Genomic DNA, 26,381 nt, shown 5'->3' on the forward strand with positions numbered 1-26,381 from the left:
ATATTAATAATTTTTTATTTATATATAATTTTAATTATAATATATTAAAATATGTATAGATGATTTTAATGTTATCACCTTATTCTAATAAATTTACTTTAAAAGACATTTTTGCAACTGGATTGATGAGTTTAATAGTAACAATTTAAAGGAGTTAACATATTTAGTTGATACGTTTTTAATTTATAATACACCTTTAAAAACCAAACAAGTCCTATAAAAAAAAAAAATGAAACAACTAATGTTTTTAAACTTATATTTTGATAGGGATCAATTAATTGATTTTTTTATGATTTAAAGTAAAAATCTTAAAAACTTACCTTTTAAATAAAGATTACTTATAATGAAAAATTACTATACTTTCTTACAAAGGAAAAATAGATCATGGTAATCTAAGATTATATTAGTAAATATTTACAAAATTAATACTTTTCTTTGAAGAAAGGGACTTTATAGTATTTGTAGTGAATATCTAATATTCATTATAAATCTTAAACTAATTTACAAGTCAGATTTTAAATTCTACTTTATAAAGTATATTTCTCCTTAGACAGGTATATCTGTTAGTAGGAGCATGGAAAATTCTATTATACTATTATTTAGTATATATATATATATATTTATATTTATAATAATAGAGTTTTTTCGAATATCCTTGCTCTATCCATATAATCAATTGTTTAGGAGAAATAAATTTAAATAAATATTATATCTCCTCGTCTATATCATAATATAATATTATATACTATATATATATATATATAATATCTATTTTTATTTATTTATTATCAATATATAATATTTATATAAATATTTTTTTTCTCAAAACTATATATAATAAAAAATTATATTTATATATATAGTTATATAACTTTTATTAACTATTATTATTATTATTATTATTATTATTATTATTATATATATATATATATATATATATATATAATTAAGATGTAATTGAGTTTGATCTTTATACTAAATAAAATAATCGAATTAATTAATTTAAATATAAACTCAACCGAGTTAACAGTGGTATGGTTATAAGTTATACAAAATATCATATTATATTATATATATCTAAAAAATTAATTAATACAAATGAATTAATTATGAATTTCAAATGTCTTTTCTTTTTAAATTTCTTTTACTATTTTTAATAAATGATTATAAATATATATATATATATTAATAATTTTATAATCTATATAATTATATATTAAATAATTATATAGAATAATCTATATACAAAATTAATTCGTGATATATTTAAATAAAAATAAATTAATTTATTTGATCATTTTTGTCCATTTTATTAGTTTTTTTAATAAAATTAATAATTTTATTTGTATTAATTATTTTATAATATATATAATTATTTATTATATATATAATAATCTATTTAAAAATTATTCGTGATAAATTTAAATAAAAATAAATAATTTATCTGATTATTTATCTCCTTTTTATGAATTTATATATATAAAAGAAAATATATATGCATACACAAAACTATAAATTAAATTTAATAATAATAAGTGTTATAGTGGTCAAAGTATTTATATTTCAAACTTGAGATCAGGATTCGATTCTGATTCGAGTCTAGTTGGTGCAGATTATATTGGATGAATTTGAGGGATTTTAAAATGAAGATAATGATAGTTAATGCATAATTATTAAAGTAAGAGTGATGGTATATGTAGGTGTGAGGGATTATGGGAATGAAATGAATGATGGTTAGTGCAAAATAAAGGTGATGATATATGTGGGTGTGGGGTTCAATATAAAGATGGTGGTATATGTTGGCGGGGGATATTCAGGATTCAAGATTGGGTGGGCTTAAAAAAATAACGAGCGAATAAAAATAAGTTTTTTTTTAATAATTAGATAAACAAACAGTGAATTATATAATTTTTTTTATTGAAATTAGAAGGTATTGTCAAATTTTAACCGTAAATATGTATATATATAATTCGGAAAACGCATGGTGGGCCTAAAGGGGCTCGAGGTTTAATAATTTTAACCTTGATTGGCGTGTTAGAAATATTTTAAAATAAAATAATATTTTAAAATATTTTAAATAATTCATGACACCTTTTAAAATTAATTTGAGTTTAAATTTAAATAATATGAGAATTTGCTGTAGTCAAATTATAATTTGACTTTTGAGAATTCAGTTGTATAAATTAATTTAAAAAATATTATTTATTTGAAGATAGAGACGTCAATTGATTTTTTTGAAAATCAATAAAAAAAGGTTTTACTTGCACAAACATATTTTTAGCCATAGTTAGTTTAAGTTTGGTGATACTCAAAAAAGAGTTTTCGTGCCTCATCCTCCTTACCTATTTAAAACAGTCTATACTTTATAAATTTGGCTTTTGAAAATCAATTGTATAACGTTTTATTTTAATTGATTATTTTCCGGTCCTAGCCATGCGTATGTTTTAACCTTATTTAGAGAATTGTAACAATAATTATTTAGATGCTGATACTTGTTATTGATGATGACTAAGGAGGAAAATATATGGCAAATATCAATTATAAAGGCATTAAGGTTTAAAAATAAATCATAAATGAGCGTTTGTCAAAATATTAATTTTTTTTTGAAATATCCCAAAAATATTTTGAAATTGTTTAATTTCTAATTTTTTGGGATTTTTAGAAAATGGTTTGAGGATCCAAAGATACAAAAATAATTTTGGATTTTGAAAATGGAAACCAAATAGGTTTTCGGACCAGTGTCCTAGGTTCGTTTTTATCGGTCGGGCTTGGGGCCCTCGGTTGGACTTATCGGTCCTAGTTGAAAAGCCTTGGTCGGGTGGCTAAGGACTCTCGGTCCTTGGCTGGAATTCTCGGTCGGGTTTGAAAATTCTTGGTCGGACCTCTCGGTCCTAGGTGAAAGTCAACGGTAGGGTGCGAGACTCCTGGATCATAGGTCTGACTTCTCAGTCGGATGTACAAATTCTCGGTCGGACCTCTCAGTTATGGATGTAGAACATCGGTTAGACCTCTCGGTCCGAGCTGAAGAATATCGGTCGGACTTCTCGTTCCTAAATGAAATTCTCGGTCGAACCTCTCAGTCCTCGGTCGGGCCTATCGGTCTTCAAGAACATCAAAATTGCGAGTTTTTTAATTTTAATAGAGGCTTGGATTCTTTAATCTAGGGGTCTAGGCAGCTTCACAAAGCTTCCAAGGACATTTAGAACATTATCCCAAGGCATTAATCGACATGTGTGATGATTAATTTGTTCAAAATGGTTTATGCCCAAAAATCGAGTTTTTTTTTTACTTTAAAGTTGTTTTGAAGTGTAATGAGTTTGTCAATAACTTTCCTTATACTTCATATATACTTGATTGATACCAAAATATGAACACTAATTATTCGTTTGGACTAATTCAAAAACTCAAATTTTTTAATTATTTTGAAAATTTTGATTTTAATCAAACATGATCAAGATGAATCAAACATGATCCAAATAGTTGCCCAACATAATTATAAACTTGTTGGGAAAATTTTTAAACTGTTGTTCTTGAGGATTAACTCAAGAATAGAAAACTCGTTTTTCAATTTCTTAAAATTCAAATTTGGGGATTTTAGTTTGAGATCGATTAACTGATATTGGCATTCACAGAAAACTCATAAATGATCATATGATTTATTTCCAATCAAAAAATTCAACAGCTAGGCATCATAAAACTGAAATATACATATTTTAAATTTAAACCGAAAGTGTGAATTAAAGGGTGATTTGAAGCATACCAAGGATTTGAGAACACTCCTTAGAAAGTTAGACCTTAAAGAATCTTTGGGGATGCTCGGATCGAAGATTTAAGGTCTTACACAAAATTTCAAAAAATCTAGCAAACTTGAGCTTTAATTGCGGATTTTCTGAATATTTAGATTGGAAGTTGGAGACTTGATCTCTTGTCTTCAAAATTGTCAATGGAGGCTATTTATGTGTCCTCATTTTTTAAATATATATACGATCACCAATGTCTATAACATTCCTGATGAGTACATATTGAAAAGGTAAACACGATGAGTTAAGGTTGGATATTTTGAAGTTAATGATTTAAATGTTGATTAAGAATCTTTGGAGACTAAAATACTTCAGAATATTCGATATAAAGAACTGCGTGGATTATTTGTTCAATTGAGTACCAATGCCCGAAGAGTAAAAACACTTACCAGAATTGTTAAAGAAAGTCTTATAGGTCTGTTTAAGGTGGTAGATGCATATTTACATGCTAATGAGATTGATGAATAACATTATTTTATAGTGAAAGAGATTAAAATAAATAAATAAAATGAAACCAGTTTCAGAAAAATTATTGAAAGTTGGCTTAAAAAAGATGTGAAGGATGAGGAAACCAACTAAAAAGATCATTCAACCATCGTTATGGTATCAGTTATACTTTTATTAGAATGTTTAAAATTTATTAATGCTGTTAAATATCTAAAATTATAAGCAATTAATTAATTATATTTCATTTCCATAACAAAGTTTAGAAGAGCATTACGAATCTACTTCATGTGTGCCTCATGGACAATATGAACTTATGGTGAGTTATGTTTAGAATTGTTTTAATCATACATTAATGTTATAATTTATGTCAGAAGGTTCTAAAATTTTTTTTTATTCAGCTAGCATGTAAATCATACACATACACTTGGTGGTTCCGTTGAAAGTTTCAATATGTCTAGAACTCAAGCTACACAAGTTTGGTTAGCACCACATTCTCAAGTACCCTTATAATTTTACTGTTCAAATACTCGTTAATTAATTTTAAAGAATGTATAACTATCATTTTCTATTAATTTCACCAATTTTATAGTTGGTCTATATTAATTCAAGTCAACAAAACTTGGGTTATTGTAATTCACAACTTTTTGATGTTTTGATCAAATACACAACTGCTATATAATATTTTATGAGTAGTATATAGTCTTATATTGAAGTGTTTTTTTTATAACTAAATAAGTTATCGAATAATTTCGAACATTTTTATTATTGTAGGAACAACGACCATTTGAATTCCGATTAATGTGGCCAATTGAAAGAACAACAACTATTTGATCACAGGAGAAAAGCACAGAAAATCTAATAGAAAGAGAAAAGCTTGACTACGTTAACCTCAACCAACATAGGTTCTTCTCAAAGACAAGAGATCGAAAGATGTTATAATGTGCGAAATGAACAAAATCAATGTAAAGTTAATTGAAATATACAGTTAATTTTAATGTACGAAATTGAGTTCTGTTTTGATCATTATAAAATGGTCGTCAGGGCTTATAAATTGTTTTGTTTTGATAATTGCGTTTTGTTCGTAGTAGTAAGGAATCATCATTATCTGTAATGTAACTATTTTGTGAAAATCAAATTCTAATATATGTTTCTTCCTAGACTTAATTCGATTGTCTGTTTACTTCTTTTGCTTTGGGCATTTGATTGATTGATCTGTTTCTTGACATACAATTGAAAATGAAGCCCCTCATTAACCGGCAGTAGTATTATTAGCTCAAATGCAATAGGTTAGCTTGGTAGTGGATGGGATAGACATTCTGTCATACTAATAATAATAATTTTGTGGACAATCAGATAGATAGACATTCTGTCATCATTTTGGTTTGTATTTATTATAATTGTCCTAGTCAAGTTGTGATGTGGGTTGCTTTCCTTTTCCCAACAATTTATAATTCCACTAATAAAATTAAACTTAAACTATATTAATGGCTGCCATTATATTTTTTTAATTTTTCATTTTCATCTTCTCGTGTGTTTCTCCACTAGGGCTGCAAATGAGTCAAGCTACTCGTGAGCCACTTACGAGCCGCTCGGACAAAACTCGACTTGAGCATGACTTTGACCGTGCTCGAGCCGAGCTCGAACCTGCTCGTTTAAAATTCGAGTCGAGCTCGAGCTCATATAATGCTTGCTCAATAGCTTGTCGAGCTTTTTCGAGCCTAAGTATATAATATATATATTTTTTATTTATTTAATATTAAAACTCAAATAATATATTTTTCCCTCTCTTTCTCTTCAAAGCCCATATGAAGACCTACAATCCATAAGTAAACCCTAATTTCTAACATATTACGACTATTCATCTAACCTAATCTTCTTCATCGCCTCTTTTTCATTCTCATCTAACCTAATCTTCTTCATCTAATCGCTTGTTCTTCATTCTTCCTTCATTTTCTCTTCCATTTTCACCATGTCTTTCATTTTCTCTTCCATCTTCACCATTTCTTTTTTCACTCTTCATCGTTCTTTCACTCTTAATCTTTTCTTCATTCATTCTTCACTATTTCTTTAGCTCGTAATCTCTTATTCTTTAGTTTTCACATATTTTCACTCTTCATCTATTCATTTTTTTCTTTTTTTCGTCTTCACATCGATCTCATTCAGAAGAGGCTTACAGGTAATTAAAATTATTTCACTTTTATGATAACTATTGTTTTTTCTTTTTATTTAACTTTGATTTTTTTACCCAAAGAAAATCCAACAACTAAGAAAGGGAAAAAATATTTTATTGGTGAACTCAGTGGTAAGGTAAGTCTTTGTTCATTTTTTTTTTCATGTATTAAAAGAAATTTATGCTTATAAGTTTAATAAATTATATATAATAAAAGTATATTATATATAATATTGAAAGAGATATTAAGATATAATAATTAGTTTAGTATAAAAAGAAATAAAAATGGTTAATATTTTATTTATAATAAATGTATATTATACTTTATATTGAAAAAAGATATAAAAAAAGGTTAATATATTATATATAATAAAAATAAATATTATGGATATAATAATTAGTATATTATAATATATAATATATTACAGATAAAAATAGTTAATATATTATATATAAAAAAATGTTTATTATATATAATATTGAAAGATATAAAAAATATTAATATATTTTATATAATAAAAGTATAATATATATAATATTTAAAGAGAAAAAAAAAGTTAATATATTTATTATATATAATATGGAGAGAGGAAAAAATATATATATTATATACAATATGTTTAGAGAAAAATATAATTTATAAGATTAATAATATAAAAAAAAATAATAAATTATTGTTATAAGTTAGATTCTTATTATAATATTTATTTGAATCTTGTTATCCTTGCATCCAAATAATTCAAATATATATAATAATATTTAATAGAAAACATATCGAGTTAATAAATTGAACATTATTTGTTAATTAGCTTAGATCAATTAATTCTTTTTATATTAGATGTTTGATAATTTTATTTTAAGTATACTATAGGTAAAATTGACATATTTATTAATATTAGGTATGTCTATGGAAGAGTCGTCTCTTTTACTTACCATAAATAGTGTCGTAGCTGAATCTAATGAGGTTGAAATTAAGAGTAACATTTAATTTTGGGACAAGAGTCATTAATTCTTATCGTTCATCACTATCTACAAATATAGTGCAAACTCTACTTTGTGTAGGTGATTGGCTTCTATATATAAATGGAATAAAAAAGAAGATTAAAATAAGTTTTTTATTAAATTCTTATGTTACATACTGAATTTTATGAGCTATTTAATTAATTTTTCACTTTTTCAGAAAGAGAAGACATATCAAGAAATTTTGTTGTCGGTATCTACATCTTAAAATAAATTAAATTTTAGTTATTTATTTTAACATTTATTTTCTTATATTAATTATTTTTAAGATTAAACATTTCATATTATTGAATGTAGGTAGTTGTATGTGTGCTATGATTGAAGAACATGAGTTAAAAAGATTAATATATTGAATGTTCAAACAATTTTTATAGTTTTGTACTTTAATTTTTGAATTTTATGTTTTAGAATTTTGATTAGTAATGGTGATTTAATGTTTTGGATTATTATGTTTTAGAATTTAAAATAGTTATGATTGTTTCATATTTGAATTTTGAAATATCATGTTTTAAATTATTAATATGTATAAAAGTTTGATATTTTAATTTTATAAATAAATTTTGTTCGAGTTCGAGCTAGAATCGAGCTCGAGTTTGAGCTTGAAAATTAAATTTTTGTTCAAGCTTTCGAGTCGAACTCGAGCTCAAATTTATAACTCATTCGAGCTCGAGTTCGAGTCGAGCTAATAAATACTTAATCGAGTTGAGCTCGAGCTTCAGCAAGCTCGAGCTCGACTCGACTCATTTGCAGCCCTATTCTCCACACAAATGGGCCATAAGTGATATATAATATAGTATAACATTTGGGGGAGGAAATGACGTGTCACCACATCATTGACTAGAAAAATGATAAAAAGTGAGAAGAAATAGAAAAGAGAGAAAATTTGTCATTTTTTCAGAGAATCAAATTTCGGCACATCATTTCCATTCAAAAATTTTCTCCCAAATTTTCTCCCCCAATTATTTCTCATATATATAATAGGAAAGTTGAATATTTTTACTGTCTTGAATAGTTGCTTTTAATATCGCGAGTTAAATCGTAAATTCGTCCGAGTTTGTGTTTCTACCTAAAGAAATCGCAGATGTGTAAAATCGACGCTGACTCGTGCGTTGACTCAGTCAAACCGCTGTAAATGTTAAAAACGAAAAAATCGTTAAGTTTTATTATTTCTACGTTTTCTCATTTTCAAATATCAAAATTTAAACCAATATTACCTCAACTACTTCGTATTAACGAGGACTGCTCGACTTCTTCAAAATAATTGCATCTTTTGTTTGAATCTAAGCTTTGCAAATCATAAACATATTTTTTTTCATCGATAACGGAAAATGAAGAACTTAAACTTTCTCTCTCTAAAACTTATCGGAGTGCTCTTCTTCCTTTCTTCTTCTAATATCAAGTAATATCTATTTCTTTTCTTTCTTTTATCTTTACTTTTTGTTTTTGTACCGTTAGAGGGTTATAAGTTAGTCAAAAGTATCACAAGAGTACCGTTACGGAAAGAGAAGTCACTAAAAATAAATTAGTGTGTTGTCTTGTCAACATTGTCCTATTATCTCTAAAATATTATTTTATTAATAACAAATCCTAATTTAGTTACATCAACTATTCTTATTCTAATTTAGTTACACATTTTAGTTATAATTTCTTTAACTAAATAGTTATCCTAATTTATAAGTTAGTTATAAACTTATAATCTCCTTTTATCATGTGAAAATATCCACATAAACAATAATATATGATTATATACATTACATATTTTCTATATAATTTATTAATTAATACCACATGATAAATATATTTAACATATCAAATTTATTAAAATATTATTGTTTTATATTTTACAGAGTTAGTCTAACTTATAAAACAATGTCATTATCGGGTTATGTTGCTCATAAGTTAAGTAAGAATAAACCGGGAAATAGATCTGATATTGGTTGGGAGTATGGAATTGATGTTGATAGCAATTCTAAGAAAGTAAAATGCAAATTTTGCTCAAAAATATTCTCGGGTAGAATATATCATTTCAAACATCATTTAGCTTGCACACACAAAGATGTTGAGCCTTGTATTGGTGTTCCTGATGATGTGAAATTGAAGATTAGAGATTTTTTTATCGAAAAATGATGAGGCAAAACAAGGAAAAAGACAAAAAGTTATTTATGAGAATGAAGATGATGAAGGAGAGGATATGCAAATTGTTTCAAAACAATTTAACAAAGGTGCGATCCAATCTTTTATAAAGAGATCAAACGTACAAAAAACAGTGAGTGAAATATTTAAGAAAGATTTAAGGGAAGATGCTTGTCAAATGATCTCTCGTTTTCTCTATACTAGTGCCATTCTTTTCAATGTTGTGAAAAATTCTTATTTTGAAAAAGCACTTGATATGGTTGCTAGACATGGTCCAGGATTTAAGCCACCTACTTATCATGAAGTACGAGTAAAATATCTAAAGAAATATGTGAAACTAACACACGAGTTGCTGAGAGATTTTAAGTTAGAATGGAGAAAACAGGTTGCTCAATTATGTCAGATGGTTGGACTGATAAGAAAAGACGTTCTATATGCAATTTATTGGTTAACAGTCCTAAAGGAACGGTTTTTTAACTTCCATTGACACTTCCGATATTTCTAAGACAGCGGATAAGATATTTCAAATGTTAGATGCAATTGTAGAAGAAGTTGGAGAAGAAAATGTTGTTCAAATAGTTAGTGACAATGCTGTTAATTACAAATTAGCTGGTGAATTGTTGATGGAAAAAAGAAAAAGGTTATATTGGACTCCTTATGCTTCTCATTGTATTGATCTCATGTTAGAAGATTTTGAGAAAAAAACAATTCAAAGCCTTTTCACTATCAAATTCCAGTGAAACTTTGACAATTCAAAACCTTTTCACTATCAAATTTCAGTGAAACTTCGGCAATTCAAAGCCTTTTCATTGTCATTCAGCGACACTCCGGCGATTCGAACGTCACTCGCTATCATCAACATCTTGTGAAACTTCGGCAATTCAAAGCTTTTTCACTGTCATTTCATCCCATCGGCAACACCCTCTTCAATCTCTGCCCAAGGCTCTATTGCACCCCTCTACGTTACATCCCGTAATCAGGTGGCTGACATACTCACCAAGACAATTCGAGAAAGTATGTGGCAAGTTGGGTAGTCTCAACATCTACTACCCAACTTGAGGGGGAGTATAGAATTATCTTGGAAGGAAACAATTCTAAGAATGGAATGTTATTAGTAACAAATCAATGAGAATAATTGATTTACTACTTGATTGAAGATTTGCTACTGATTGTCAAATCAATTATAATTGATTTGATTTTTTTTTATTTATAGATTTGATTTTTATTTTATTGATATTTGATTTTATTTTATTAATATATAATTTTCACTATTTAAACACTAAACTTCTTATGTAATATACAAACAATTACAAGCAATAAAATATTATTTTCTCTCTCTCAAAATTCTACACTTCTCAATATATTTTTAATGATGTTGGGAACCTATTTGAATCATATTTGGTCCATCCCAATTATATTCGATCAAAATCAAAAATTTGATAAAAAATGAAAATTTTAATTCTTGAATTGGTCAAAATGAACTGACAATGTTCATATTTTGGTTCAATCAATCATATGAAGCATAAAGAACTATTGAAAAGCTCCTTACACTTTATGAAAACCTAAAAACTAAAAACCCGATTATTACATCAAAACAGTTATGGTTGAATGGAACAGCATCCTAATTGAATGACACTTTGGGATGATGTTCATTGGGAGCTTTGGGTAGTTTCCCATACCCTCGGATCAAAGGATCCAAGCCTCAATCAAAACTGCAAAACATGGAGTTTTGATGTTCTTGAGGAACGAAGAACCTAACTAGGCTAGGCTAGGACCGAGAGATCCAGCCGAGGATCTTCACACTTAGGACCGAGAATGCTCGATCCTGACCGAGGATCTTCTAACCAAGGACCTAGAAGGTCTGACTGAGAATTCTCGCATCTAACTGAGAATTCCCAAACCCCGAACGAGGATCTTCAAACCTAGGACCAAGAGGTCCAATCGAGGATCATCGAACCCGACCGAGGATCTTCACACTTAGGACCGAGAGGTCTGTTCGATAATTATCGACCCCGACTGAAGATATTCAAACTTAGGACCGTGAAGGTCCAATTGAGAATTCTTGCATCTAACTGAGAGTTCCTAGACCCCGACCGAGGAGCCCAGACTCAATCAAGGATTCTAGCCTCTTCACTTGGGAGGCTTTAGCACCCCGACTGTGAATCTTGAGCCATGACCGAGAGTTTTAGCCCCGACCAATGAAAATCGCACCTAGGACCGAGGACACTAGTTCTAGGGCCTGTTTGGTTGAACTTTTCATTTTCCAAAATTATTTTTATAATTTTGTGATCCTAAACCATATTCTAAAAATTCCAAAACAAATAGAAAATTTTTTCAAATTATTTTTGGGATATTTCCAAAAAAATTATTTTGATAAGGGATTTTTGCGATTTATTTTTAAACTCTAATGTCTTTAAATACTGATGTTCTTCATGTATATTTCTCTCTAGTCAGCATCATTAGCTACAATAATAACATTTAAATATTGTTGTTACAATTTTAAATAAACAAAAGTATGTATATGTCTAGGACTAGAAAAATAATTAGTTAAAATAAAAAAATTATACAACCAATTTTTAAAAGTCAAGACTTTATAAAGTTGAGACTATTTTTAAAATTAGTACGAAACGCAAAAGTCATATCCCGAGTATCACCAAACTACAAATCAAACGAAGCTTTGGTTAAAAATATGTTTGTATACATATACCGTTTTGTTTAAAAATATATTTGTATACGTATATCGTTTTATAAATTTTAAACTAAAAATCAATTAACGAATCTTTATCAAATAATTAAATTTTATTTATTTATTTTTAATTAATTTAAATAAAGATTTCTTTCATCATATTATTATTTGATTATTTCAAATCTAAAAGGATTATTTGAAATTTGATTAGAAATGAATTATATTTATATAAATAATTTTAAATTGTCAAAATTATTTCATTAAATCTTTTAAAATAATATTTTATTTTAAAATATTCCTAACCCACTTAAATTTCTCAAAACTCGAATTTTCCTGAGGTTACAAATACATAATCAAATAAAATTTATTGTCATAATATTTTAATATATATAATTTCTCCACATCTTTTCAAACATTTATTCATAAGAAGACAATATTATCTCTTATGAATAAAATCTAGGCTTCTCGTTGTACTCGCCCCAAAAAGTACTCGCCCCAAAAAATACATAATAACTAAAATTTTGAATAAACACTCAAACATTATATAATTAATTACTTGTTCGTGATAAAGGAGATGATTACATCACCAACAAGTTTAGAAACAGAGAACTTGCGCATACATTCTTTGCTTCGATTGGCTAGCATTTTTACCATCACGTCGATTTTTTCTGGCGTGGATTCGTAGCACCAATTCTCAGTGTATATCTCTTGCCAACAATACTTGGCACCACCGCAGGTGTAATTCTCAGCAACAGATGTTGAAGATAAGGCCAAGCACCTTCGGTGTACGCTTATCCATCTTCGATGATCGACAATATGTTTTCCATCTGAGACCTCAAAAAAGAATATTATATAAAAAGAATAGAAAAGTGAAAATTTTGCCATATCAAAAGAATAAAAAATTGCATAAAAGTTTTTATCCTTATTAATATTCAATTTCAACATCAATAAATTATTTCTTTATTGAATTTTTTAAATTCTTTATATTTTCTGCAATTGAAGAATAATTGAAATACAACCTTTTTAAGAAACATTTTTTTCTTTTTAGATTATGTAATTAATTACAATCCATATTGAAGCAAAATAAATAAAAATAAAAAATACATCAATCCATAAAAAAATAAAAAAGGGAAAATTATGATTTTACAAAAGTAACCAAATATACCTATATCTTTTTCATTTATTAATATATATATATATATATATATATATATAAGTTACTTTCATGATTATAATATAATATTACTAAAAAGGCTCAAAGATCTTTTAATTTAATTAATGCTTAGAGAAAAGCATTTCAATATATATATATATTCAATGTATAGTTTGTATATATACAAGCATTGACTGTTTATCAACATATCATTATACATTTTTGAATAGAATCGAGAGAGAAATGGAGTCAAATGGATATAAGGAGAGTGTTAAAGGGCATGCCGTTTGTTTCTTCAAATGGAACCAACTGTTCACCGCAATGATTCTAAGACTCTTGCCGGGATGGAGGGTTGTGGTTTACCATGCAAAAATCACTACTCTTCAATCATCTGGAGTGTTTCATTTCACCGATAATTATATGGCTTTATTGCTAAGAAATCTTGGTGAAAAACATATGTGACTACATCTTTGGTTGCTTTAAGTTGTCTTCCTGTTGTTGTGTCAGATCTCAACCTAAAGAGGAGACGAAGATCTAGTTAATGTGGGTAAGCAGAGAAATGTGTCTTACATTTGTAGCTTTACAGATATTGAATAAACTAACAACCAAACAATAAAGTTTGAGTTAAAATTGTGTTTTTGTTGTTGTATTTATAAGGATTTTGGTAAACTTTATATTACACGAGATTTAAGTAAGGTAAGGTAAGAGTGTAACTTTTTATTTATTTTTTGTACTCACCTTACAGATTTATGTGATATAATATCTTCAATGAAAATCAAACTTGAGACCTGAATTAATTTAAATAAAATATAATAAATAACAATAATAATAATAATAAACATTAATAAATTTGTATACAACCATCAAACACGAATTAATATTTCAATTGTCACTTTCAAATTCAATAAGATTTATATTTATGGTAATTTAATACAAAAAAAAACTATAATATATTCATTATTATAAAAGTATGAAACGGTCCATTTTTCTAATGATAAAGATTATAAGTGACAGTCGTATAAGATTACCAATATAACGAACCATATCACCATTTATAATTTTCTTTTAATTTTTTTAGTTTATCATGAAATGATCTTATGTCCGTCAAATTGAATTATGTACATTTTACTCAAATCACAATACATAATCAAACACATTCAACTTGAGAATTTAAAAAAAAAAACATAATACACAAAATAAAATAAATTAAAAATAGATAAACACATTCAACTTGAGAATTTAAAAGAAAACATAATACACCAAATAAAATATATTAAAAATAGATAAACATAACACATTACACATTGTATTTAAGACGCAATAATTTATCAAAGTAGCGAACGGATAATAATTAAGCTTCCAATTTGATTATAGAAAAAACAAACCTTAATAGATCTGCAACTATGGTTTCCATGCGTATAAGAACTTGAAACCTTAATAGATCTGCAACTATGGTTTCCATGCGTATAAGAACTTGATATTTATTTATCGATCTAAAGACTAATTTAATAAATCTTTCAAGTAAATAGAAAATACCATGAAAGAGCATTGTATCAGAAATATGGAGCAAATGAAAAAGCTTTTTTTTGTTGGGATTGAAAATCCACTCACACCACCGTTAGGAGGGAATAACTTCCCTATCTATATAAACAAGGATAAGAAAAATCAATCAATACTATCATGCACTTCAAATCCCCTTCTTTCAAATCCGGGGATTGTAAGAGAGAATGGATCGATATGAAAGGAGCGGCGGGATTACTAAAACAAATGGAGGCGGAGAGCCTTAATATTTTATTAGGGTTTATGTATTTCACATGCCGAATTCTTATTTATAGAGCACGTAGTATTGTTAATGGGCTAATTTAAGAAACCCTAAATCACGTCAATCACGCCTAACTTTACTTCCGGCCCATATTTAGAAACTAGTGTATCTAAAACACATCCAGGATAGATGGGCCTGATTGTAGACCATGTCCAAATCATTTATAGAAGAAGATAGGAAACTATAACTAAGAAATCATTTGCTGGTGAAAAAGAATAGAAGAAATCTTACTTTTTCAAAATTGAAAGAGAGAATATAAACTTAGGATTGTATTTCTAAATATCAACCTAAAGTGACTAATTATTTAATTTTTAATAAAGGAACAGTATTTGTTGTGAATATTTATAATATTTATTTTAAATCGTACATAAATTTATAAGTCAAAATTGAAATCTATTATTATTATTATTATATTATATATTATAATTCTTAATAATTTACGTTATCGTTAATTTTAATTTTGATGTGAGAGTAAATGAATATAAATAACTTGATGTAAATATATGGGTCAATTAACACATTATATTAATTATAATTAATATTAATTCTTAAGGGTAATAAAAGACTGAATCAAGAACAAATTTTCTAAAATACATTTGAACACGCAAAATATTTTTATTTCTTAATTTTTCGAGAAATAAATTAGGTAACCACTCTAAAAAAGTCAAAATAGTTTAAATCGAATTTGTTTAGATGTATTCTAGTCGTGTCAATTATTTTTGTTTCTTATCTCATTCGAGACTTATGAGTAAGGTAATTTATGCAAGGCGACTATCGAGTTCGAAATCCAATTTTAAATAATGGTGATGATAATTTTGTTTAGAATAATTACTGTAATAGTAATATTTATTAAATAAATATTAAATTATTTAAATAATGATAATTTAAAATAAAACATGCTAAGAAAATCATTTTATTTTGATTTTTTTTATTAATATTAATAATTTTTATTTATATATAATTTTAATTATAATATATTAAAATATGTAAAGATGATTTTACCATTATCACCTTATTCTAATAAATTTACTTTAAAAGACATTTTTGCAACTGGATTGATGAGTTTAATAGTAACAATTTAAAGGAGTTAACATATTTATTTAGTTGATATGTTTTTAATTTATAATACACCTTTAAAAACCAAACAAGTCTTAAAAAAAAAAAAAATGAAACACAATTAATGTTTTTAAACTTATATTTTGATAAGGATCAATTAATTGATTTTTTTTATGATTTAAAGTAAAAATCTTTAAAACTTACTTTTTAAATAAAGATTACTTATAATGAAAAATTACTATACTTTCTTACAAAGGAAAAATAGATCATGGTAATCTAAGATTATATTAGTAAATATTTACAAAATTAATACTTTTCTTTGAAGAAAGGGACTTTATAGTATTTGTAGTGAATATCTAATATTCATTATAAATCTTAAATTAATTTAAAAGTCAGATTTTAAATTCAACTTTATAAAATTTATTTTGTTTGTTAGTAGGAGCATGTTAAAATTCTATTATACTATTATTTAGTATATATATCTTTATTTAATATTATATATATAATAATAATAATAATAATAATAGAGTTTTTTCGAATATCCTTGCTCTATCCATATAATCAACTGTGTAAGAGAAATAAATTTAAATAAATATTATATCTCCTCGTCTATATCATAATATAATATTTATATACTGTATACATATTTTTTTTATATAACATTCTATTTATAATATAAAATATATATCACCCTCATCATAATTTTAAAAATATATAATTTTTCTTTATTTATTATATATATATATATATATATATATATATATATATATATATATATATATATATATATATATATATATATATATATATATATATATATATATAATTGAGTTTGATCTTTATATTGAACAAAATAATCGAATTAATTAATTTAAATATAAACTCAACTGAGTTAACAGTGATATGGTTACAAGTTATACAAAATATATTTTTTTATTATATATATCTAAAAAATTAATTAATACAAATGAATTAATTATGAATTTCAAATGTCTTTTATTTTTTATTTTAATTTACTATTTTTAATAAATAATTATAAATATATATATATATATATATATTAAGAATTTTATAATCAATATAATTATATATTAAATAATTATATATAATAACCTATATACAAAATTAATTCGTGATATATTTAAATAAAAATAAATTAATTTATTTGATCATTTTTGTCTATTTTATTAGTTTTTTTTAATTAAATTAATAATTTTATTTGTATTAATTATTTTATAATCTATATAATTATATAATAATTTATTTAAAAATTATTCGTGATAAATTTAAATAAAAATAAATTAACTTATTTGATTATTTATCTCCCTTTTATGAGTTTATATATATATATATATATATATATATATATATATATATATATATATATATATATATATATATATATATATATATATATATATATATATATATATATATATATATATAAAATATATATATATGCACACATAAAATTATAAATTAAATTGAATAATAATAAGTGTCGTAGTGGTTAAAATATTTATATTTCAAACTTGATATCAGGATTCGAGTCTAGTTGGTGTAGATTATATCGGGTGAATTTGAGGGATTTTAAAATGAAGAAAATGATAGTTAATGCATAATTATTAAAGTAAGAGTGATGGTATATATATATATGTAGGTGTAAGAGATTATGGGAATGAAAATAATGATGGTTAGTACATAATATTTAAAATAAAGGTGATGATATATGAGGGTGTGAGGGATTAAAGGAATGAAAAAAATTATGGTTAGTACATAGGGTTCAATATAAAGGTGGTGGTATATGTGGGCAGGCGACATATTCAGGATTCAGGGTTGGGCGTGTTTGAAAAAAATTTAAGATGGACTTAAAAAAATAACGAGTGGATAAAAATAAGTTTTATTTTAATAATTATATAAACAAACAGTGAATTATATAATTTTTTTTATATAAATTAGAAGGTATTGTGAAATTTTAATCGTAAATATATATGTTTATATATAACCCGGAAAACTCATGGTGGGCCTGGAAGGGCTCGAGGTTTGATAATTTCAATCTTAATTGGCGTGTTAGAAATCTTTTAAAATAAAACAATCTTTTAAAATATTTTAAATGATTCAAGACAGCTTTTAAAATTAATTATAAAAATAATTAATTTGAGTTTAAATTAAATAATATGAGAATTTACTGTAATCAAATTATAATTTGACTTTTGAAAATTCAGTTGTATAAATTAATTTAAAAAATATTATTTATTTGAAGACATAGAAGATTTTTTTGAAAATCAATAAAAAAAGGTTTTACGTGTACACACGTATTTTTAGCCATAGTTTTGTTTAGTTTAAGTTTGGTGATACTCAAAAAAGAGTTTTCGTGCCTCATCTTCCTTACCCATTTAAATCAGTCTACACTTTATAAATTTGGATTTTGAAAATCAGTTGTATAACGTTTTATTTTAATTGATTATTTTCCGGTCTTAGCCATGCATATGTTTTAACCTTATTTAAAGAATTGTAACAACAATTATTTAGATGCTGATACTTGTTATTGATGATGACTAAGGAGGAAAATATATAAAAAAAATATCAGTTATAAAGGCATTAGGGTTTAAAAATATATCATAAATGAGCGTTTGTCGAAATATTAATTTTTTTTGGAAATATCCCAAAAATATTTTGAAATTATTTAATTTCTATTTTTTTGGGATTTTTTTGGAAAAACGACTTAGCGTCGTTTCATTAAAAATTCCCAAAAACGGGAAAAAAAACCACGAGTTTAAGAGATCATTTTAGACAGGCCTAGAATGATTTTGAAGTCGTAACATTCTAAATAAAAGCTAAAAATCTAAAAACGTAAATGAATTATCTGTTTACAATGCTTTCAATTCTAGTGAGTTTAAAAAACGGTAAATTCCAGTTCCTGCAGATATTCTAGTTTTGCTCCGTGTTTGGAATTCTTCTCCACGTTCCCGCGAGGGCGCTGCAATCCGATACAATATCTTTCCATAACTCGTCAATGCTCCTGCGGGTTCTGTCATATACCCTTGCATTCCGTTCTTGCCAAATATTATACACTACTGCTCCAAAGCCGCACTTGAACACGCTTGTTGCAAATCTATTTCCTTTGGCTTTGAGTAGTGTTGCTTCTTTGATTTCATTCCATTCGCTCGGGAAACTGATCAGCTCCAGGTTTTTATAGAATCTGTCCCAAAGCTCCGAAACAATACAACAGCTCCTGAATAGGTGATCACTGGTTTCTTCATTTCCTATGCTTAGAAAAATAATTTTGGTTTTTGAAAATGGAAACCAAACAGGCTTTAGGACCAGTGTCCTGTGTTCGTTTTTATCGGCCGGGCTTGGGGACCTCGGTTGGACTTATCGGTCCTAGCTAAAAAAGGTTGGGTGTCTAAGGACTCTCGGTCCTTGGCTAGAATTCGCGGTCGGGTTTGAAAATTATTGGTCGGACCTCTCGGTCCTAGGTGGAAGTCAACGGTAGGGTACAAAGACTCCTGGATCATAGGTCTAACTTCTCATTCGGATGTACAAATTCTCGGTCGGACCTCTCAGTTATGAATGAAGAACATTGGTTAGACCTCTCGGTCCGAGCTGAAGAACATCGGTCGGACTTCTCGGTCCTAACTGAAATTCTCGGTCGAACCTCTCAGTCCTCGGTTGGGCCTATCGGTCTTCAAGAACATCAAAATTACGGGTTTTTTTAATGTTAATGGAGGCATGGATTCTTTAGTCTAGGGGTCTAGGCAGCTTCACAAAGCTTCCAAGAACATTTAGAACATCATCTCAAGGTATTAATCGACATGTGTGATGATTAATTCGTTCAAAATAGTTTATGCCCAAAAATCGAGTTTTTTTATTTTAAAGTTGTTTTGAAGTGTAATGAGTTTTCCAATAACTTACTTATACTTCATATATACTTGATTGATACCAAAACATGAACATTAACTGTTCATTTGGACCAATTTAAAAACTCAAAATTTTCAATTATTTTGAAAATTTTGATTTTAATCAAACATGAACAAGATGAATCAAACATGATCCAAATAGTTTCCCAACATCATTATAAACTTGTTGGGAAGTTTTTTAAGTTGTTGTTCTTGAGGATTAACTCAAGGATAGAAAACTTGTTTTTCAATTTCTTAAAATTCAAATTTGGGGATTTTGGTTTGAGATCGATTAACTGATATTGGCATTCACAGAAAACTCATAAATGATCATATGATTGATTTCCAATCAAAAAATTCAACAACTAGGCATCATAAAACTAAAATATACAAATTTTAAATTTAAACCGAAAGTATGAATTAAAGGGTGATTTGAAGCATACCAAAGATTTAAGAACACTCCTTAGAAGGTTAGACCTTAAGGAATCTTTGGGGATGCTCGGATCGAAGATTTAAGGTTTTACACAAAATTTCGAAAAATCTAGCAAACTCCAGCTTTAATGGCGGATTTTCTGAAAATTTAGATTGAAAGTTGGAGACTTGATCTCTTGGCTTCAAAATTGTCAATGGAGGCTATTTATGTGTTCTCATATTTTAAATATATATACGATCACCAATGTCTATAACATTCCTGATGACTACATATTGAAAAGGTAAACACGAGGAGTTAAGGTTGGATATTTTGAAGTTAAGGTTTTAAATGTTGATTAAGAATCTTTGGAGACTAAAATACTTCAGAATATTCGATACAAAGAACTGCGTGGATTATTTGTTCAATTGAGTACCAATGCAGCGAAGAGTAAAAACACTTACCAGAATTGTTAAAGAAAGTCTTATAGGTCTGTTTAAGGTGGTAGATGCATATTTACATGCTAATGAGATTGATGAATAACATTACTTTACAGTGAAAGAGATTAAAATAAATAAATAAAATGAAACCAGTTTCAGAATAATTGTTGAAAGTTGGCTTAAAAAAGATGTGAAGGATGAGGAAACCAACGAAAAAGATCATTCAACCATCATTATGGTATCAGTTATACTTTTATTAGAATGTTTAAAATTTATTAATGTTGTTAAATATCTAAAATTATAAGCAATTAATTAATTATATTTTTTTTCCATAACAGAGTTTAGAGGAGTTTAGAGTTTGGAAGAGCATTATGAATCTACTTCATGTGTGCCTCATAGACAATATGAACATATGGTGAGTTATGATTAGAATTGTTTTAATCATACACTAATCTTATAATTGATGTCTAGAAGGTTCTAAAATTATATTTTTTTTATTCAGCTAGCATATAAATCATACACATACACTTGGTTGTTCCGTTGAAAGTTTCAATATATCTATAACTCAAACTACCAGAAAGTTTCAATATATCTATAACTCAAGCTACACAAGTTTGGTGCTATAGCACCGCATTCTCAAGTACACTCATAGTTTTATTGTTCAAATACTTATTAATAAATTTTAAAGAATATATTACTATCATTTTCTATTGATTTCACCAATTTTATAGGTGGTCTATATTAATTCAAGTAAACAAAACTTGGGTTAGTCTTATATTGAAGTGTATTTTTATAATTAAATAAGTTACCAAATAATTTCGAAGATTTTTATTATTGTAGGAACAACGACCATTTGATATAGGTTCTTCTCAAAGACAAGAGATCGAAAGATGTTACAATGTACGAAATGAACAAAATCAATGTAAAGTTAATTGAGATATACAGTTAATTGTAATGTACAAAATTGAGTTCTGTTTTGATCATTATAAAATGATCGTCGGGGCTTATAATTTGTTTTGTTTTGATAATTGCGTTTTGTTCGTAGTAGTAAGGAATCATCATTATCTGTAATGTAACTATTTTGTGAAAATCAAATTCTAATATGTTTCTTCCTATGGGCCTGTCCTAAATTGAGTTTATTGGTTTATTTTAGCTAAAGTGACAAAAAAAACCTGTATGAAATATGGATAAGTTTATTTGGGTAGAATGAGTTTTAAAATATTTAAGTTCCCACTATTGTTAAAAATTACGGAATGTGTCACTAGGTAATAGAGTTTAATAATTTAAAATTTAGAAAATTTGGTAAGGGTAAAATGATATTTTAAATAGAGGAATGAATTGATTGAAATGATGGAAAAGAAAAGAGAGAAAAAATCAATTTAATTTAAAATAAACCAAATAAAACTACAAACACTTAATTCGATTGTCTGTTTACTTCTTTTGCTTTGGGCATTTGATTGATTGATCTGTTTCTTGATATACAATTGAAAATGCAGCCCCTCATTGACCAGCAGTAGTATTATTAGCTCAAATGCAATAGGTTAGCTTGGTAGTGGATGGGATAGACATTCTGTCATACTAATAATAATTATTTTGTGGACAATCAGATAAATAGACATTCTGTCATCATTTTGGTTTGTATTTATTATAATTGTCATTGTCCTAGTCAGGTTGTGATGTGGGTTGCTTTCCTTTTCCCAACAATTTATAATCCCACTAATAAAACTAAACTTAAACTATATTAATAGCTGCATTACATTTTTTTTAAAATTTTCATTGTCATCTTGTCGTGTTTCTCCACACAAATGGGTCATAGGCGATATATAATATAGTATAACATTTGAGGGAGGAAATGACATGTCTCCACATCATTAACTGAAAAAATGATAAAGAGTGAAGCACTAGTAAAATTATAGGTAATAGCTAGCAATAATAACAATAATAGCGATTGGTATAAAGACCAATCGCTATTATCAAGGTGGTAGTAGCGATTTGTTATAATTCCAATCGCTAATACCTTAATAATAGTGATTTCGCTAGGTTTTACCGCGTTTTAGAGGGAAATTTGATAAAATGGCCCGCATAACAGGGAAATTTTAAAAAAGGACCGCGCCTGCTAGTGTTGGCAAAAATGGCCCTTTTGCCCTGTGAAATGTCAAAAATACCCCTCGGGCGCCAGATTTTACGCTCATTGACGAGAATTGTCATTCACGCGATTTCATCTAAATCGCATGAGTTGATTAACGTGTTTTAGATGAAACGCGTGAATGGCAATTCCCGTTTTTCAATTAACGAGAATTCCCATTCACGATTTTCATCTAAAACGCGTTGATCAACTCACGCGTTTTAGATGAAAAGCGTGAATTGCAATTCTCGTCTTTTGTCGTATATATAACTTTCTGGCCCTAATTTAAAACAAAACCACTCTGATTCTCCCTCCCACCACGACTTCCAAAACCACGTCTTCACAACTGTAGACTTTCCATTCCGACTTCGTTCAACATCATCGTTCCTCATCCAACATTGTCGTTCCTCGTCCAACATCATCGACTTTCCACCGTCTCTTCGACATCATCGACTTTCCACCGTCTTTTCTATATATTCAGGTCAGTTTAGGGCTTAAGGTTTAGGTTTAGGTTTTATTGTATATTATACCATTTATATTCATGGATATTGATGTATTTAGGTTTAGGGTTCTTATTCTGCATGCATGCATTTCTCGTTGATTCATTCATTTCTCGTTTAATTGTTTGTTATGTTCTTGTGAAGAAATTGCATTTTTGTGTATTCTTTGATGTTGCTTGAGTTGTTATATTAAGAAATGACACATCATATGCTTAATGCATTTAGAACTGTCAATTTGCAAGCATTTCTCATTGGTTAATTCTATTAGTGATTTTGGATTATTAAAAACTAATAAGACAACTAGTATTAACATGATTTTGGTTGTAGTATGATGTGTAGTATGAAATTGGGAAACTTAGACCTTATTTGAAATAGTTTTCCAATAGTTTAGGTAATTATAATTTTCTCGATTTTCTTACTCCCATGTTGTTCCTTGTTTTGTAGATGGAGTCCACTATAATACCCGAGTTTGTAGGGAGGGTATCTTGGAAAACCAATATGGGAAATATTGCAGCCAAGTTTGCGTCAATGAATCTAACTGAAAGGGTTGAGCAAACTCAATTCAGATTCTTATTCAAAGGGCACCCGTTACTGCGATTCTCAGGAACGATTATACATCAAATGCTCCTTAGGAAGTCCAGCTCAAATTCTATGGAGATGAAGTTCCTTGTGAATGGAGAAGAGCTGTTCTTCGGGATGAAGGAGTTTGCATTGGTTACAGGTCTCAATTTTGGGAGATTCCCTGCGGAGGAAACGATTTTCAATCAGGTTGAAGAATCTCCATCTTTGGTTGTTAAATATTTTAAAAGTAATCAACTTATTAGAATAGTAGACCTTCATTCAAAATTCCTGTCCTGCTCTGATAGGGAAGGTGCATGGAAAGTGGGGTTGGTATACTTTATTTCCCATTATCTCTTTGCCCTTGACCCGAAGAGGATAATAAATATGAAACTCCTCAGCATGGTCGATGACATCGACACCTTCCTCAATTTTCCATGGGGAAAGGTGTCCTTTAGAGAAACTATGAAGGGTTTGACCAAGGACCTTAATCGCTACAGGTTGCTATATCTAGAGAAGAAGAATGCCGCCTTGGGGAAGAAGAACAAAGATAAGGATGTTGATGTTTCTTATACCGTATATGGTTTCGCATTAGCCTTACAAGTGTGGATTTATGAGGTTATCCAAACGTTTGTCCCCAATCTTGCAAGTAAAACGATGCTTCAAACGCAAAAGCCTGTCTGCCCAAGGATAATACAGTACAAATCCAGGAGGAAGAGAACCGCCTCTAATCTTCACACTGCCCTGCAAGGCAAGATTGTCAAGAAAATGGAATTGTCTAAAGAAGAGAAGATCTTATATACTAGGGAGGACTTTGAAGATATGAGAGGTAATGTTTATGATGTCTTTTTTGATCTTGACTGCAGAAAGAGGAAATTTGGAGATATTGACGATGCCGTTCCTTATAATAAAACTGTCATGAGGAAGAAAAGACAAATTACTCCTAACAAAGCCAAACCTTCCACGAGAAGAAGAACCCGCAACCCTACCCCCAACACCAGCACCAGCAGCTCTTATTCTGTCGAGAGCGCCAGGAGTGGAAAAGACGCAGAATCCTCTCCCCCGACTCCAACAGCAACAACTCTCCAGGATAGATGTAGATTGGATGAAGTTTCGAAGGAGCTAAATGAATTCAAAACTGAAATGAGAATTGAAATAATTCTCATTAAAGATATGTTAAACCAACTACAACAAGAGTTTGATATATTATCATCCACACTAGGGGAGGAACAGAGAAGGAGAAGATTTAATGAGTAAGATTTAATAGAGAAAAAGAAGGAGCATGAGGAAGACAAGGATGAGGAAGATTTTGAGGTGAACACTGAGCATATGTTGAATGATGATAAATTTGAGGTATTTCTTGCAATTGGCATTTCTTGCATTTTGTGCATTTCTTGCATTCGGTCTAATTAAAGACTTTTGTGTTTTTTGTAGGATGGGGAGGAAGACATTGTTAGGCTTTTGGAGAAAGAAAATGTTGGGCTTTTGGAGGAGAATAAAGATGAATATCATGATTTGTTGACCGAACAAAATATTGAGGTATGTATTTCTTGCATTTGGTCTAATTAAAGACTTTTGTGTTTTTTTTAGGATGGGTAGAAAGACAATGTTGGGCTTTTGTAGAAAGACAATGTTGGGCTTGTGGAGGAGAATAAAAATGAGGTATGTATTTCTTGCATTTGGTGCATTTCTTGCATTTGGTGCATTTCTTGCATTTGATGCATTTCTTGCATTTGGTGCATTTCTCGCAGTTTGCATATTTCTTGCATTTGGTGCATTTCTCGCAGTTTGCCTATTTCTTGCATTTGGTCTAATTAAAGACTTTTGTGTTTTTTGTAGGATGGGCTAGTGGAGATAGACAATGTTGTGCTTGTGGAGGAGAAGACAAATGAAGATCGTGATAATAATATTGAGGTATGCATTTCTTGCATTTGGTGCATTTCTCGCAGTTTGCCTATTTCTTGCATTTGGTCTAATTAAAGACTTTTGTGTTTTTTGTAGGATGGGCTATTGGAGATAGACAATATTGTGCTTGTGGAGGAGAAGACAGATGAAGATCGTGATAATAATATTGAGGTATACATTTCTTGCATTTGGTGCATTTCTCGTAGTTTGCCTATTTCTTGCATTTGGTGCATTTGGTCTAATTAAAGACTTTTGTGT

The sequence above is a fragment of the Impatiens glandulifera genome, chromosome 5 (genome assembly GCF_907164915.1).
Source record: "Impatiens glandulifera chromosome 5, dImpGla2.1, whole genome shotgun sequence".
NCBI lineage: Eukaryota > Viridiplantae > Streptophyta > Magnoliopsida > Ericales > Balsaminaceae > Impatiens > Impatiens glandulifera.